This window comes from Panthera leo, chromosome B3 (assembly GCF_018350215.1).
Source record: "Panthera leo isolate Ple1 chromosome B3, P.leo_Ple1_pat1.1, whole genome shotgun sequence".
In the NCBI taxonomy this organism is placed as follows: Eukaryota; Metazoa; Chordata; class Mammalia; order Carnivora; family Felidae; genus Panthera; species Panthera leo.
The window spans coordinates 112,586,090-112,598,747 of NC_056684.1; the positions used below are offsets into that span (position 1 = coordinate 112,586,090).

The window sequence follows — 12,658 nt, forward strand, 5'->3', positions numbered from 1 at the left end:
TCTATTGTGTTGGCGTGTTATTAAAAAACAGAAGATTGTCATGCCATTCTGATGGGATTCTGCTTGGATAAAAGGAATAGTTAAGATAATGTGGCAAGGGTAAGTGGTGTAAAGGTGATTGAAATGTAGTATAATATATTCTGGGGAGCCTGGGTGGCTCGGTCGGTTAAACATCTGACTTCAGCTCAGGTCATGATCTCACGGTTCGTGGGTTTGCGCCCCACCTCAGGCTCTGTGCTGACAGCTTTGAGGCTGGAGCCTGCTTCGGATACTGTGTCTCCCTCTCTCCACCCCTCCCCTGTTCATGCTCTCTCTCTCTCTCTCTCAAAAATAAGTAAACATTAAAAAACTTTTTTAAAAATATATTCTGCATTTTATTATATAGCGTTGTGATCTACAGCATTGTGAAAATACAAATTAGAAAGTACAAGACAACCTATAGTCAGTCTGGTCTTTCCAGTCATGGATAGAGAATAGCAAGCAAATTTGGAGGGAAGAAATTTGATACTGAGGAAAAGAAACTAATTTCTTATTAGAGATGCAATAAAAACAAATTTTAGACATCTACAGTTATTTGGAATGGAGGAAAAACAAGAACTAATGAACCACAGTATTGCAGATGAGTAACTGGAAATTTTTTCATGTTAGGAAGGAAGTGAGAAATGGGAAAATTCTGTGCTACACATGGAAAATATACAAATAAAATATACTTTATCCACTTGGCTCCTGTAGTAAAAACTTAAAGGCACTTTCTAACTGGTGATAACAAGGGACATTAAATATCCTGTAGGGTATACATAGCAAAGCAAACAACAAAAATTGGGCTACTAGTGAATAAGGTCCCAAATGATGATGGTGAATAAAGCCAAGTAGTAAACAAGGAAAATTTGATATTGATATCTGATATTTCCCGAGTTGAAAATAAAATGATCTGTTTTAAATCTTTTGTATTTTCAGTTAAAGAACATAAGATTAATCACTAGAAGTTAAGTGAAAGATCATGTAAAGTATTCTTTGCCTACATTCATTCATTCATTGAGCATCTACTATATGCTTGGGTACAAGGTACATCCTGCTACTATTTACAAGGATAAAAGGAATAACAGCTGACACTATACTGCATCAAGGGAAATAACAAAACCGTACAAGGAACTATAAGATTTAATATGGTTGATATTTGATAATATATGTGATAAATGTGATAAATGCTATAATTCAGATTTAAAGAATTGGAGGAGTTCAAATGAGAACCTCATACAAGGTTAACATTTCAAGGGGCAGGGTGGCATTTTGGTGGATCTTGAAGGAAGGGTAGAATTTTAATGATGATGATGATGCAAGAGGAAAGGTATTGCAGAAATAGAATTATGGACAATTGATAATAATCATTTTTATTATAGAATGGAAGTTCCACAGCGCAAAGATTTTTGTTTATTTTGTTCACTGGTATTATCCCCAGGTCCTTAGAAGAGTTCCTGACATATATACACATGTGTAAATATCAGTAAATATTTGTTCAGTGAAACACAGAATACAGAACTTAGTATGTGCCAGGCAAAATTTCTAAGCACTTTTCATATGTTTAATTTTCACAACAACAGAATTAGTGTTATTATTTATTATTTCTATTTATAGATGAGGAAACTGAGGCACAAAGAAGTTAAGAAACTTGTCCAAGGTCACATAACTAGTTAGAGAAAGAGCTAGGATTTGAACTTAGCAATCTGCCTTCAGAGTCCATACTCTCTTTTTTTTTTCTTTTTCTTTTTCTTTCTTTCTTTCTTTCTTTCTTTTTTTTTTTTTTTTTTTTTTTTGAGAGAGAGAGAAAGAGAGAGAGAGAGAGAGAGAGAGAGAGAGAGAGAGAATCTTAAGCAGGCTCCACGCCCAGCCTGGACCTCGATGCTGGGCTCCATCTCACACCCTGGGATCATGACCTGAGCCAAAATCAAGAATTTAACACTTAACCAACTGAGCCACCCAGGTGTCCCCAGAGTCCATACTCTTAAACACCAAGTTACAGAAACAAAACTGATACATTTGTAAGACCAAAAAAGTACGTGTTTGAGGCCAAACTATGAAGTTCTTGAAAACTTGAAAACCAGGTTAGGGAGTCTAGATCTATTCTAGAGATAATCAAACTGTTAGAGACTCCTGATCAGGGAAGTGTTCGGATCAGAACTGTCTTTTTAGGGAAAATGGCCTGGCAGCATTGAGGAGGACAGATTGGATTGAGGAGAAACTGGAATGAGACACCAGTTAAGAAGTGATCTGGTGGTGAGGGGTGATGACAGCCTTAACCTTAGTGGTGGAAGTGATGGTGATGGGGAGATCACAACAGATCAATGTACCTCTGAACATAAAGAATGGAAAGAATTTTGTTACTGATCTCAAGTTTTGGAAGGGAAGTTAGTAGGAGTAAGAGATGAATCAAAGTCCTACATCTTGGCTGAGAAAATGTTAAACCATTAGCAAAAAGAAGAAGAATTTTTGGGAGGAGATGATGAGTTTGGATACGTATTTGAGATGGTAGAGGAATACTAAGGTAGATATGTCCTGTTGGCGTTTGAAAGCATAGGTTAGGAGTTCACAAAAGAGATACTGTCTGGGTGTAATCTTGGGGATCGTTCACATGGCAGTGGTATTTGAAACATAAGGGTGGTTGGGAAAGATTAACAGGAGAAGAGGAGAGGGCCTTGAGGAGCTCCTTAGTTTAAAGAGTTGGACCGAAAAGACCATGAGTGGAATGAAAAAAAAGAGCAGTTTGCTGAAGAGAAGGAACCAAGTAGTGCAGTATCCCAAAAACCAAGGAGAGTTTCAAGAAGGAAGGATAATCAACTGTTAAAAACAAAAATGTCAAGCATGAAGGCTCAAAAAGATTTGCTGATTAGGCAATCATTTGTGAGCTGCAAGAGTGCAATTTGAATAGTGGGTTGAGGACAAAAGCCAGATTGCAAAATAGGCACTGTGAATATGAATTATTTGGAATTTGTACATGAGAAAAGATAGATACTTGGATGGTAGCTTGAACTGATAACCAGGCGGAAGAAAGATTTTTGTTTGTGAGTTTTGAGAAAGGAGGAAAACAATAGTGAGCATATTAAAAATGCAAAAGTAAGGTTCCAGATGGAGAAAGAAAAGGAAGAAAGGGCTGGATTTAAGGATGCTTGGGGTCCAATTAACCTGGAGTAGAAATGGAACATTTTTTCCTTCTGAGTTAGAAAAGAGGGAAAAAAAAATGAGTGTATTTGAAGTAGATACAAGAGAAATTTAATTTAAAATTTAAGATTCAATGAAATGGTTCTACTTGGCACAGTGGGAATCAATGTCATTTAATCTATTTGCATTTATTTGATCTAAGTTATTTTAGAATTACACATGTATGATGTGTTACCCTTTTTTGTCTTAGTTGATACTTAAATAAAAGACTATAGATGATGTCTTCAGATTCTTGCTTATAACTATATGGAAGTCAAGCAGTTCTTTTTTAACCTACTTTTTTGGTTCTATGTTTTAGTTGTCTCAAACTATATCACACAATGAGAAAAAGAACATAAGCACATTAAGTGCACCAAGTAAATGCTATTAAGTGATGTTGCATGTACAACAAGTGGATTCTTCGGATGGCTTTCATTTTTTAAATTATTTGCTAATGAGAAAACTTTGTGGATCTGACCCACAACCAATTCCTGATCTTCATGAAACTCTATATAATAAGGTAAGTCTTTATCATTCCCAAATACAGAAAGTGGACATTTGTGTAAGTACAAAATTCAAATCAAATAAACTATGCATCTTGTTATACCAATGATGATGGATCTGAATCAAATAATGCATTGCATTCTAACATGCTTATAACAAGCATTAAGCTGGACTCTAACAGAGAACTACATTGTTACAATGTTCATCAATAACTTGGCCTAGAGACAAAAGGCTAAAGAGTTGCTTGATTTTAGCCATTTTGTATGGTCAGTTACCAATATTTCTCCTGTAGTACTTTTGCAATAACTCAATAATTTATTTAACAAGGCTTTATTAAGTCCCTGCAGTGTTCCAGCCTCCATGCTTGGCACTGAGGATACAGTGATGAGTGAGACAAAGACTCTGACATCCAAGTAGAGGAGATAGATTTTGAGAAAGAAAAAAAATTATTTGAAATACAGATTATGAAAAGTCTATGAAGAAAATCCAATATGTTAGAGATTAACTGGGTAGAGGCCTAAATCATATTTGGTGGCTGTGTCAGGGTGCAGCCATTAATAAAAAAGGGAGAAATCACACTATGAAACTTTAATGTAGGAATAAGTTAAATAGGTGTTAGAGACCTGGAAAAGCGCAAAGGAAACATTAAGATGTCAGAGGAATAACTACAGGAAGCAACTATGACAACTGGGTCTGAGTGGCAGAAGGAAGAGTTTAGAGTAATCAGAATCTAGAAGCTCAGAAGTCAGAGCCTTTGGAGCTAGGACTCAACCTTTTAAGGAGTGGGCACTGCCCAGCTGCTTATTCTGAGTTGGGAAAAACGGAGGCTAGAACCGGTTGCTGTTGCCAGGGCGACACTGACAGAAACAAGCAGGAAACAGGAAGGACCACCAGTTCCTTCTTCCTTCCCTCTGCTTTCCAAGCTCCCTGCAGTCTAATGCAACCTCTTACTGAACCTAACAGGAAGCCAGCTGGCAAAAAACTGCAGAGTTCCAGCCCCAGCACCACAGTGCAGAATGCAATGGTAGATTTGGAGCTGAGAGACGATCACTGGTCAAGTGATGGAGAAGGGTTCTCTAAACAAGTGACTTTTGAGCTCAGATCTAAAGAATGAAAATAAGCCCCACATGTTAATAATTAAGAGAATAGCATTTCAGAGGAAAGGGCTTAAAGAATACAACATCAGAAAGGAGTCAGAGTATGATGAGGGATGGGAGTGTAGTCTGAGATATAATTCGAGGGAACTGAGGCCAGGATGGAGCCAGATCATGCCCACAAATATGCAGGCTGTTGGGTGTAATACTAAATACACACACACACCTTATAATGCAAATCTGCTAAGAGCATTGGGAAGCCGCTAAAGGTTTAGGTGGGAAAAAAAAAAAAAGTCTATTATTTGCTAAATACCCATTGAATACAAGGCACCATACTTGACAAGGATTCTTGCAAACAAGGAACTCATTCTCTACCTTCTAGCCTGTTCCTCTGTCTGCATTTTGATTTCTGGTCTACCCAGTTTCCCAACCAGAAACCTCTGAGTCATTCCTTCTTCTCACTCCCCACGTCCAATTCGTCACCACATTCTGTCAACTCTACCAATAGTTATGAAGTAACCCTCTCTTTTCTATTCTCACTGCTACTACCTCGGTCTTTCCTCTGCCCCAAGAACTGCCCTCCCCATATCCAGCCTTCACACTGCTGCTAGAGTGATCAATCCAGAACACAAATATCCTAAGGCTAAGACTCTTCGTTTGAAAACTACTTCAGCAGATGAGGTCCAAGAACCCAGTTAGGGCATTCAGAGCCTTCCGGAACCCAGCCCCTGCCTCCTCCAATTTCACTTTTCCCCCCTCCAACTTTATGTAACACCAGACAATTTGCAGTTACCCCTTCAAACCATGTCATTTTATGCCTCAGTGCCTTTGCACAGGATGGCTACTCTTTCAAGGCTTAGTTTGGGCATTAACTCCTCCAGGAACCCTTCCTTAAATCTCCAAACTAGACTAAGTGCCCCTCACCTATGCTCCTACTTATCACTGGATCTCATTGGAATAGTCTGCTTATATGGCCCCTCCCCCAGTTGATGGTAAGTTCCTTGAGGGCAAAGATGTTCCTCTTTGTAACCCCAGCATGCATGGTGCCCTGTAAGTGGTAGGTACTCATTACTGAACAGACCAACAGAATTGACCTTATATAGCACTCAGCAGGGGGCCAGAGCCAGAACCTGACAGGAAAATTTCATATCCCAAGCTTAGAACATGCAACAGAGAAGAGCCCATAAAGGTATGAGTTAGTGAACACATCTCATGAAGGGACAAGGACAGAAGCTAATTGGTCATGGACCTCACTTTGACAAAGCACCTCAAATGCTGACTTGTGGCATCATCTCCAAATAAAGTTACACATATGGTTTTATATTCTATGCATGTTTTAAAAACATTAATATTTTAAAGGTAAATGTTTAAAATATTCCATGATTATTTCCCTCTTTTGCTATTCTTCACTTTTTAATATACCAATAGCCAAAAAAAAAAAAAAAAAAAAAAATGGAAGTGAGATAATACCAAAGACTTTCATCAGAATTAACATGGACCTGGAAAAAGATGAGATCATATTTATTGAAAAATGTTTCCTGGCCCTGAGGCAGGAAGAACAGGAACATGGCAAGTGGTGATCATGCAATAACTGGGCTGAATGAAGAAATAGGTGACTAGAAATCTAGTCCATAGTACTCATATGACTACAGGAAGAGTTTTCCAACCGGAAGAGGACATTCAGGATAGAAGACAGGAAAAGGAGTATCCAAAGCAAAGGTAACAGGAAGCCCTTTGAGTCTGTGCGTGGAGAGACTGCCCTTGTCTGCAGACTGAACCAGTTACATGTGGAGAGCTATCACCAGAACTGATGCCTTTTTTTTTTTTAATTGGGAACTCTTTTTTTTTTTTTTTAATGTTTCTTTATTTTGAGATAGAGACAGCACGGTGGGGGAGGAGCAGAGAGAGAGGGAGGGAGAGAATCCCAAGCAGGCTCCACATATGTGCAGAGCCCGATATGTCTAGAATACACCAGACGCTGGAAGCATGAAGACGCCTCTGCCCTCTAAGAATGCTACATTCTTTTGAAGCTTTTCTTTACAGAAGCTCAAAGTGATTTAACTATGTTGAAGTTTCAGAAAATTGGGATGTAAGGAAATTGATGAATTATCAATTGAATGGTAAACAGTATAAAGCGTCTTCAACTTTCTCAGCATGGTATCTTTTCCATGGTGATTCTACTGCTAAGTTGACTTTTTTCTGCAAAGAAGCCTCTGTAAACTTCACAGACAACCAGAAGTACCGCTCCCCAGCTGCCAGTGGGAATGCTGGCCACACTTGATCTCAGCGGCTGACGTTCAGGGCTGCTCCTTCCCAGGGCTCTTCTCTTACTTCAGAGACTATGTCAACACATTGTGATGCAGGAGCAATAGAACAATGCCCAGAGCAGCCTGGCCTCCTCTGCTTCTTTTACTAAGTGGTTAGTTGCCTGCCTGGTAGACATAAACACCTTCTGACAAAGAAATGTGAAAAGAGTTGGAAACCTGCTGTTTGGAGACTATTCTGCTACTAGACATCCAAGAGATCTCCAGAGATCTATTTCAGCCTCACATCTATGTAAGTACAATTTCAGTGCGAACCTGAGGAAGAAGGAAATGGATAGTACTTGAATGAATTCAAGTACTTCAAGGGCAAAAATGTCTATTTTCTTTCCATCTTCCTCTTTTCCTTCTAGTTTCATGTCTTATACTGCAACCAGAACAGCAGGAAAGCTCAGAGACTTAACTCTAGCTACTGAATTTTTCTTAAAAATAATTTCATTGAGAATTTGCATTAAAATGAAAGCAAGTTTTCTAATTGTTTTTAAATTTTGGTTTTCTGGGCCGCCTGGGTAGCTCAGTCTATTAAGTGTCCCACTCTTGGTTTCGGCTCAGGTCATGATCTCACGGCTTCGTGAGTTCAAGCCCTGCGTGGGGCTCTGTGCTGACAGTACGGAGCCTGCTTGGGATTCTCTCTCTGCCCCTCCCCCACTTGCTCTGTCTCTCTCAAAATAAATAAATAAACTTTGAAATTAATTAATTAATTAATTTTGGTTTTCCAAACCATTACCCCAATCTTCTTTCATTGAGTGAGAATTGAATGAACTTTTGGAAAGACAGTCACTTTTCATTATTCAAATGGGAGAGAAGATCCAGAATACAGGGCTTTCCTGTTCAAAGCTGAACGATTAGCTGGGGGCCCCATGGGGAGAATGGGGTCCACAACAGTCCAACCTTCTCAAAGGTGTGACCAGATCTGCAACATAGAATTGTGATGCAGCAATCCTAAAAATATGTTTACTAGTGTGTTAAGAATGTTTAAAAAAAAACTGTCTAAGCAGATGTTATGCTTCAAAGTGCTATGAAGAACCAACCTGAAAGCACAAGTACCCCAGAGAACAAGTAATGGGTAAACACTGCCATTTAAGAGCTTTTATGTAATTACAGATGAGAAATAACGCACAAAGAAGAAAAGGCAAGATAATCTAGGTGGTCAGTATAAGGGCGTTCACTATAGAATTCTTTTTGTTTGGTTTTGTTTATTCTTCAGAGAGCCAGAGAGAGAGCATGAGCAGGGGAGGTGCAGAGAGGAGGGAGACAGAGGATCTGAAGCAGGCTCTGCACTGACAGCAGCGAGCCCGACTCAGGGCTTGAACTAAAGAACCATGAGATCATGACCTGAGCCGAAGTTGGGACACTCAACCGACTGTGCCACCCAGGCACCTCTCACTATAGAATTCTTAAAACTTTGCTATAGGTTGGAAAATTTTTTATAATAGACTACCAGTGGGAAAAGATCAAATGGGAATGATAAATAGCAAACAGTTATAGACACCCTTCCAAATTAAGTGATCAGAAAAGGCCCTGAAAACATTTCCATGTTGGCTCCCAGACTCCTGCTCCCTCCCTTTCCCAATTTCCATTAAAGTCAAACTGTCACCAGTCCACAAAATTCACAGTGACTTCACTCATTCCTGGGAAAATCAAGACATTCCACCACTGCCCACAGGTGAATATACTTCATATCCACACTATTCTTAGCCCTAATAGGGCCTTGGTCATCTTGAAACATTACCCAGAGAAGGAAGCCTGGTGTGGGAAGTCTGGAGCAAAGCTGAAGTTCCATCCCTGGAATATATACAGCTCATTGCCTCTCTGTGTTTCATGTCCCCATTAAACTGCTGGCATTGGTTTCTGATTTGTAATCCAATTTAATATGGAATCTCTCTACCTTTTCTTTTTACTAAAAGTAGCCAACAGTGCTTTTTCAAATGACAGTCATATTGTAATTCTCCAGAAAAACGCAACCTTTTGTAACTATCTCCTGAATTAATCTTCATCCGGTTAAAGCCAAAAGAGAGAAAAGAGGATGGTGGGGGGGGGGCACTAATTAAAAGAAATAACAAAGAATGTAAAGAATCTGCTTGTGACAGGATAAGTTAGGGTCCATCTCAAATACAATTAGATTCCTTCACGCTCTGTAACACAGTTAAAACCCTTATACACGCTCTCCCCGTACAATACTTGCTTAATTAGATGTAGAAAACATTTATTGAGCCTAGGGAAAGGCATAAATTATCACAAAAACATAAACTGTGATTGTGAAAATGAATACACAATCCTTGTAGAACAAGTTATAACAAAAGATTCTGTGTATATGTGAAATGAAGCCAGGTTCCCCTGATGCCCTATAGCAAGTCTGCTTTGTTTCTCTGCTCTATTTCACACATTCATTCAAAACCTATTTATTGTAATTCTATAACATATACATTCACTGGCCCTTTGATGTGATCAACCTTTTTTAATACTAAAATTTACTTTTTATTTATGAGTTTTATACTGCAGACCTTTATTGTACATGTAATGTTAATAAAGCAAGATAGTATGAACTTCCATAAAGAATTTGCATAAATAAGCCTTGCTTTATTTTTAAAATATTTATGTAGAATCTACAAATGGTGTACTCATTAATATGAGTAACACTGTTGCAAATTTCACTTGCAACATCTCTTTGCTCAGATTTCTCATCATAATGATTGTGGTCATATCATTCTCTAAACTGCAGTGGTCACAGGGCAACGCAAGAGAAGCATAAATGCATAGGAATTTATACTTCGTTATCTACATTTATCCTTATTAAAAATGTATCCATGGAGGGGCGCCTGGGTGGCTCAGTCGGTTAAGCATCCGCCTTCAGCTCAGGTCATGATCTCACAGTTTGTGAGTTCGAGCCCCGCATCAAGCTCTGTGCTGACAGCTCAGAGCCTGGAGCCTGCTTTGGATTCTGTCTCCTTCTCTCTCTGCCCCTCCCCCACTTGTGCTCTGTCTCTCTCTCAAAAACAAATAAGTGTAAAACTTTCTGAGGGGAAAAAAATGTATCCATGGAAATAATGGAAATGTTCTAAAGTGAGATTATGGTGATGGCTGTACAATTCTGTAAATACACTAAAAATCATTGAAATGAGTGAAGTTGATACTATGTAAATTATATCTCAATATCTCAATAAAGCTATATTAGAAACTGATCCATAAGTAAAATTATTAAGAGAACAAAAATATCTGGAAGAGCCCAGCCCACACAAATTAGAATTATTTTGAATCATCGTAATTAATAACAATATCTCAGTAAGGGTTGCTAATTGGATAAGAGGGCTGGGGGCTATGAGCTATCAGGCTGTTCTGGTCTTCCCACAGGAAAGTACAGCAGAGCACAGGGAATTATCAGAGTGAGGGCCATGAATTATCTACTGCTTTTTAAGAGAAACTCATTTCTCAAGCATCAGCTTAGCCACTGGGCACAATTAATTTTGGTACATCTTACAGAAGATTGTGATGTTCCAAATAGGTCCACACCATGATTGGTAACTCCTGCTTTTAAAATATTTAATGTTATAGGAAAATATTAATATGTATTATATGTAACACACAATGTATATGTCTAACATACAACATTGTGTATTTTACATATTATATAAATATATATTTATAAAACTAAAAAGATATATATACCAAAACTGTAGTACTATCTCCAGATATTGAGAGTAAACCTACTAAATAGGGTCTTCTTTAAATTTTTTGAATGTCTATTTATTTTTAAGAGAGAGACAGAGTGTGAACAGGGCAGAGAAAGAGGGAGACACAAAATCCAAAGCAGGCTCCAGGCTCTGAGCTGTCAGCACAGAGCCCGACACAGGGCTTGAACTCGCGAACATGAGATCGTGACCTGAGCTGAAGTCGGACGCTTAACCGACAGAGTCACCCAAGCGCCCCTAAATAGTTAATTTAACAGTTGATGATTATGCTTTGGGATCTTTGACAAAATGTGTGGTGGTGTGTGTGGTTAGCCAAAATTGGTTTCATAGAACAATTCATATGTCTCAAGAACAGTGCAGTCTCAGCTCATGACCAGGATAATGGGAGAGGTGTGGGCAGGGTTTGTGGTGGACAGATTGGTAATCTCGAATGACAATTACAACAAAACCAATTAAAATTCACACATTTATTTTTACCATCTAAACACATGATCCAAAAGTGTCAAAACAATTCTGGAACAAATGTTTAGAAACGAACACCACACAGGTGAAGATAAAAGATTCTGTTCCGTTTTCAGCTCCTTAGCTGATCTCCTCTTTGTTCCAGAGTTCAAAAGGGATGAGAAGGGCAAGGCCCAGTGTGGCTGCAAATTCACTGCAAATTCCTTCTCTGTGTCCCTAATTTCACAATTACACTTGCACCCTCAGGTTCTGGCATCAAAGGGATCCTGGGGACCACATAAATGACTGCTGGAAGGGGCATTCCCTAGTCCTAGTGACCACAGAGAATCCACAGATTATCGTGAATTTGCTAACCGTAGACATTGCAGGTTGTCACTTTTCTTAGAGTGATTTTTTTTTTTTAATGTGCACTTTGTCACTCACTTCTGGATGAGCAGAAGTTGACTACTGCATTTCATCAGATCTAAGATCCATCAATTATTATATCCATTACGTTATGGACCACGGAGAAAGAAAAAAAAATGCTGCTAATTACACAATTAAATGCTTTCTCATTACTTAGAAGTTTTCCACACAACGTCTGTCATACTCTATTCTGTCATCCTCTGTGCATTTCTTAAAAGAGTGCTCCACTCCAGTCTCTGGGAACTTCTTCCTAAACTCTGACAGGTCTTCTGCAAGTTTTATACTGGAACTTTCTTGACCACATCAGAAGGTATCAACAAACTGATTTCAGATTATCATTAGAAACACATTTTATTTTTATCCAAGTATAAATTAATATACAGTGTTATATTTCAGGTGTACAATATAATGATTCAACAATTCTATACATTTCTCAGTGTTCATCAAGATAAGTGTATTCTTGGGATGCCTGGATGGCTCAGTCAGTTAAGCACCTGACTTGATTTCAACTCCGGTCATGAGCTCACAGTTTGTGAAATCGAGCCCCGTGTCAGGCTCTGTGCTGACAGTTCAGAGCCTGCTCAGGATTCTCTCTCTGCCTCTCTTTCTGCACCTACCCCGCGCACACTCTCTCTCTCTCTCATAAATAAATAAACTTAAAAAAAAAAAAAAAAAAGAGGGGCAACTGAGTGGCTCAGTTGGTTGAGTGTCCAGCTTCAGCTCAGGTCATGATCTCACGGTTGGTGAGTTCAAGCCCCGCGTCAGGCTCTATGCTGACAGCTCAGAGCCTGGAGCCTGTTTCAGATTCTGTGTCCCCCTCTTTCTGCTCCTCCCCTGCTCGCATGCTGTCTCGCTCTCTCAAAAATAAAGATTTTTTTAAAAAAATTAAAACAAAAAGGTAAGTGTATTCTTAATCCCCATCACCTATTTCATCCATCCCCCTATTCACCTCACTCTGGCAACCACCAGGTCTCCATATTTAAGAATC

General features: G+C 38.9%; 1 protein-coding gene across 10 annotated transcripts in view; it reads left to right on the forward strand.

The window, feature by feature from the left end:
• The first annotated feature begins 7,190 nt into the window (after positions 1-7,190).
• FAM71D (family with sequence similarity 71 member D) overlaps positions 7,191-12,658 on the forward strand; it is a 34,373-nt gene continuing 28,905 nt past the window's right edge. For 5 of the 10 annotated variants that reach the window (XR_006203909.1, XM_042943546.1, XM_042943544.1 and 2 more), the window contains exon 1: positions 7,191-7,349. The gene's annotated coding sequence lies outside the window, so the exon portion shown is untranslated. The remainder of the gene's footprint in view (positions 7,350-12,658) is intronic. The other 5 variants (XR_006203911.1, XR_006203912.1, XR_006203910.1 and 2 more) reach the window with 1 other exon arrangement.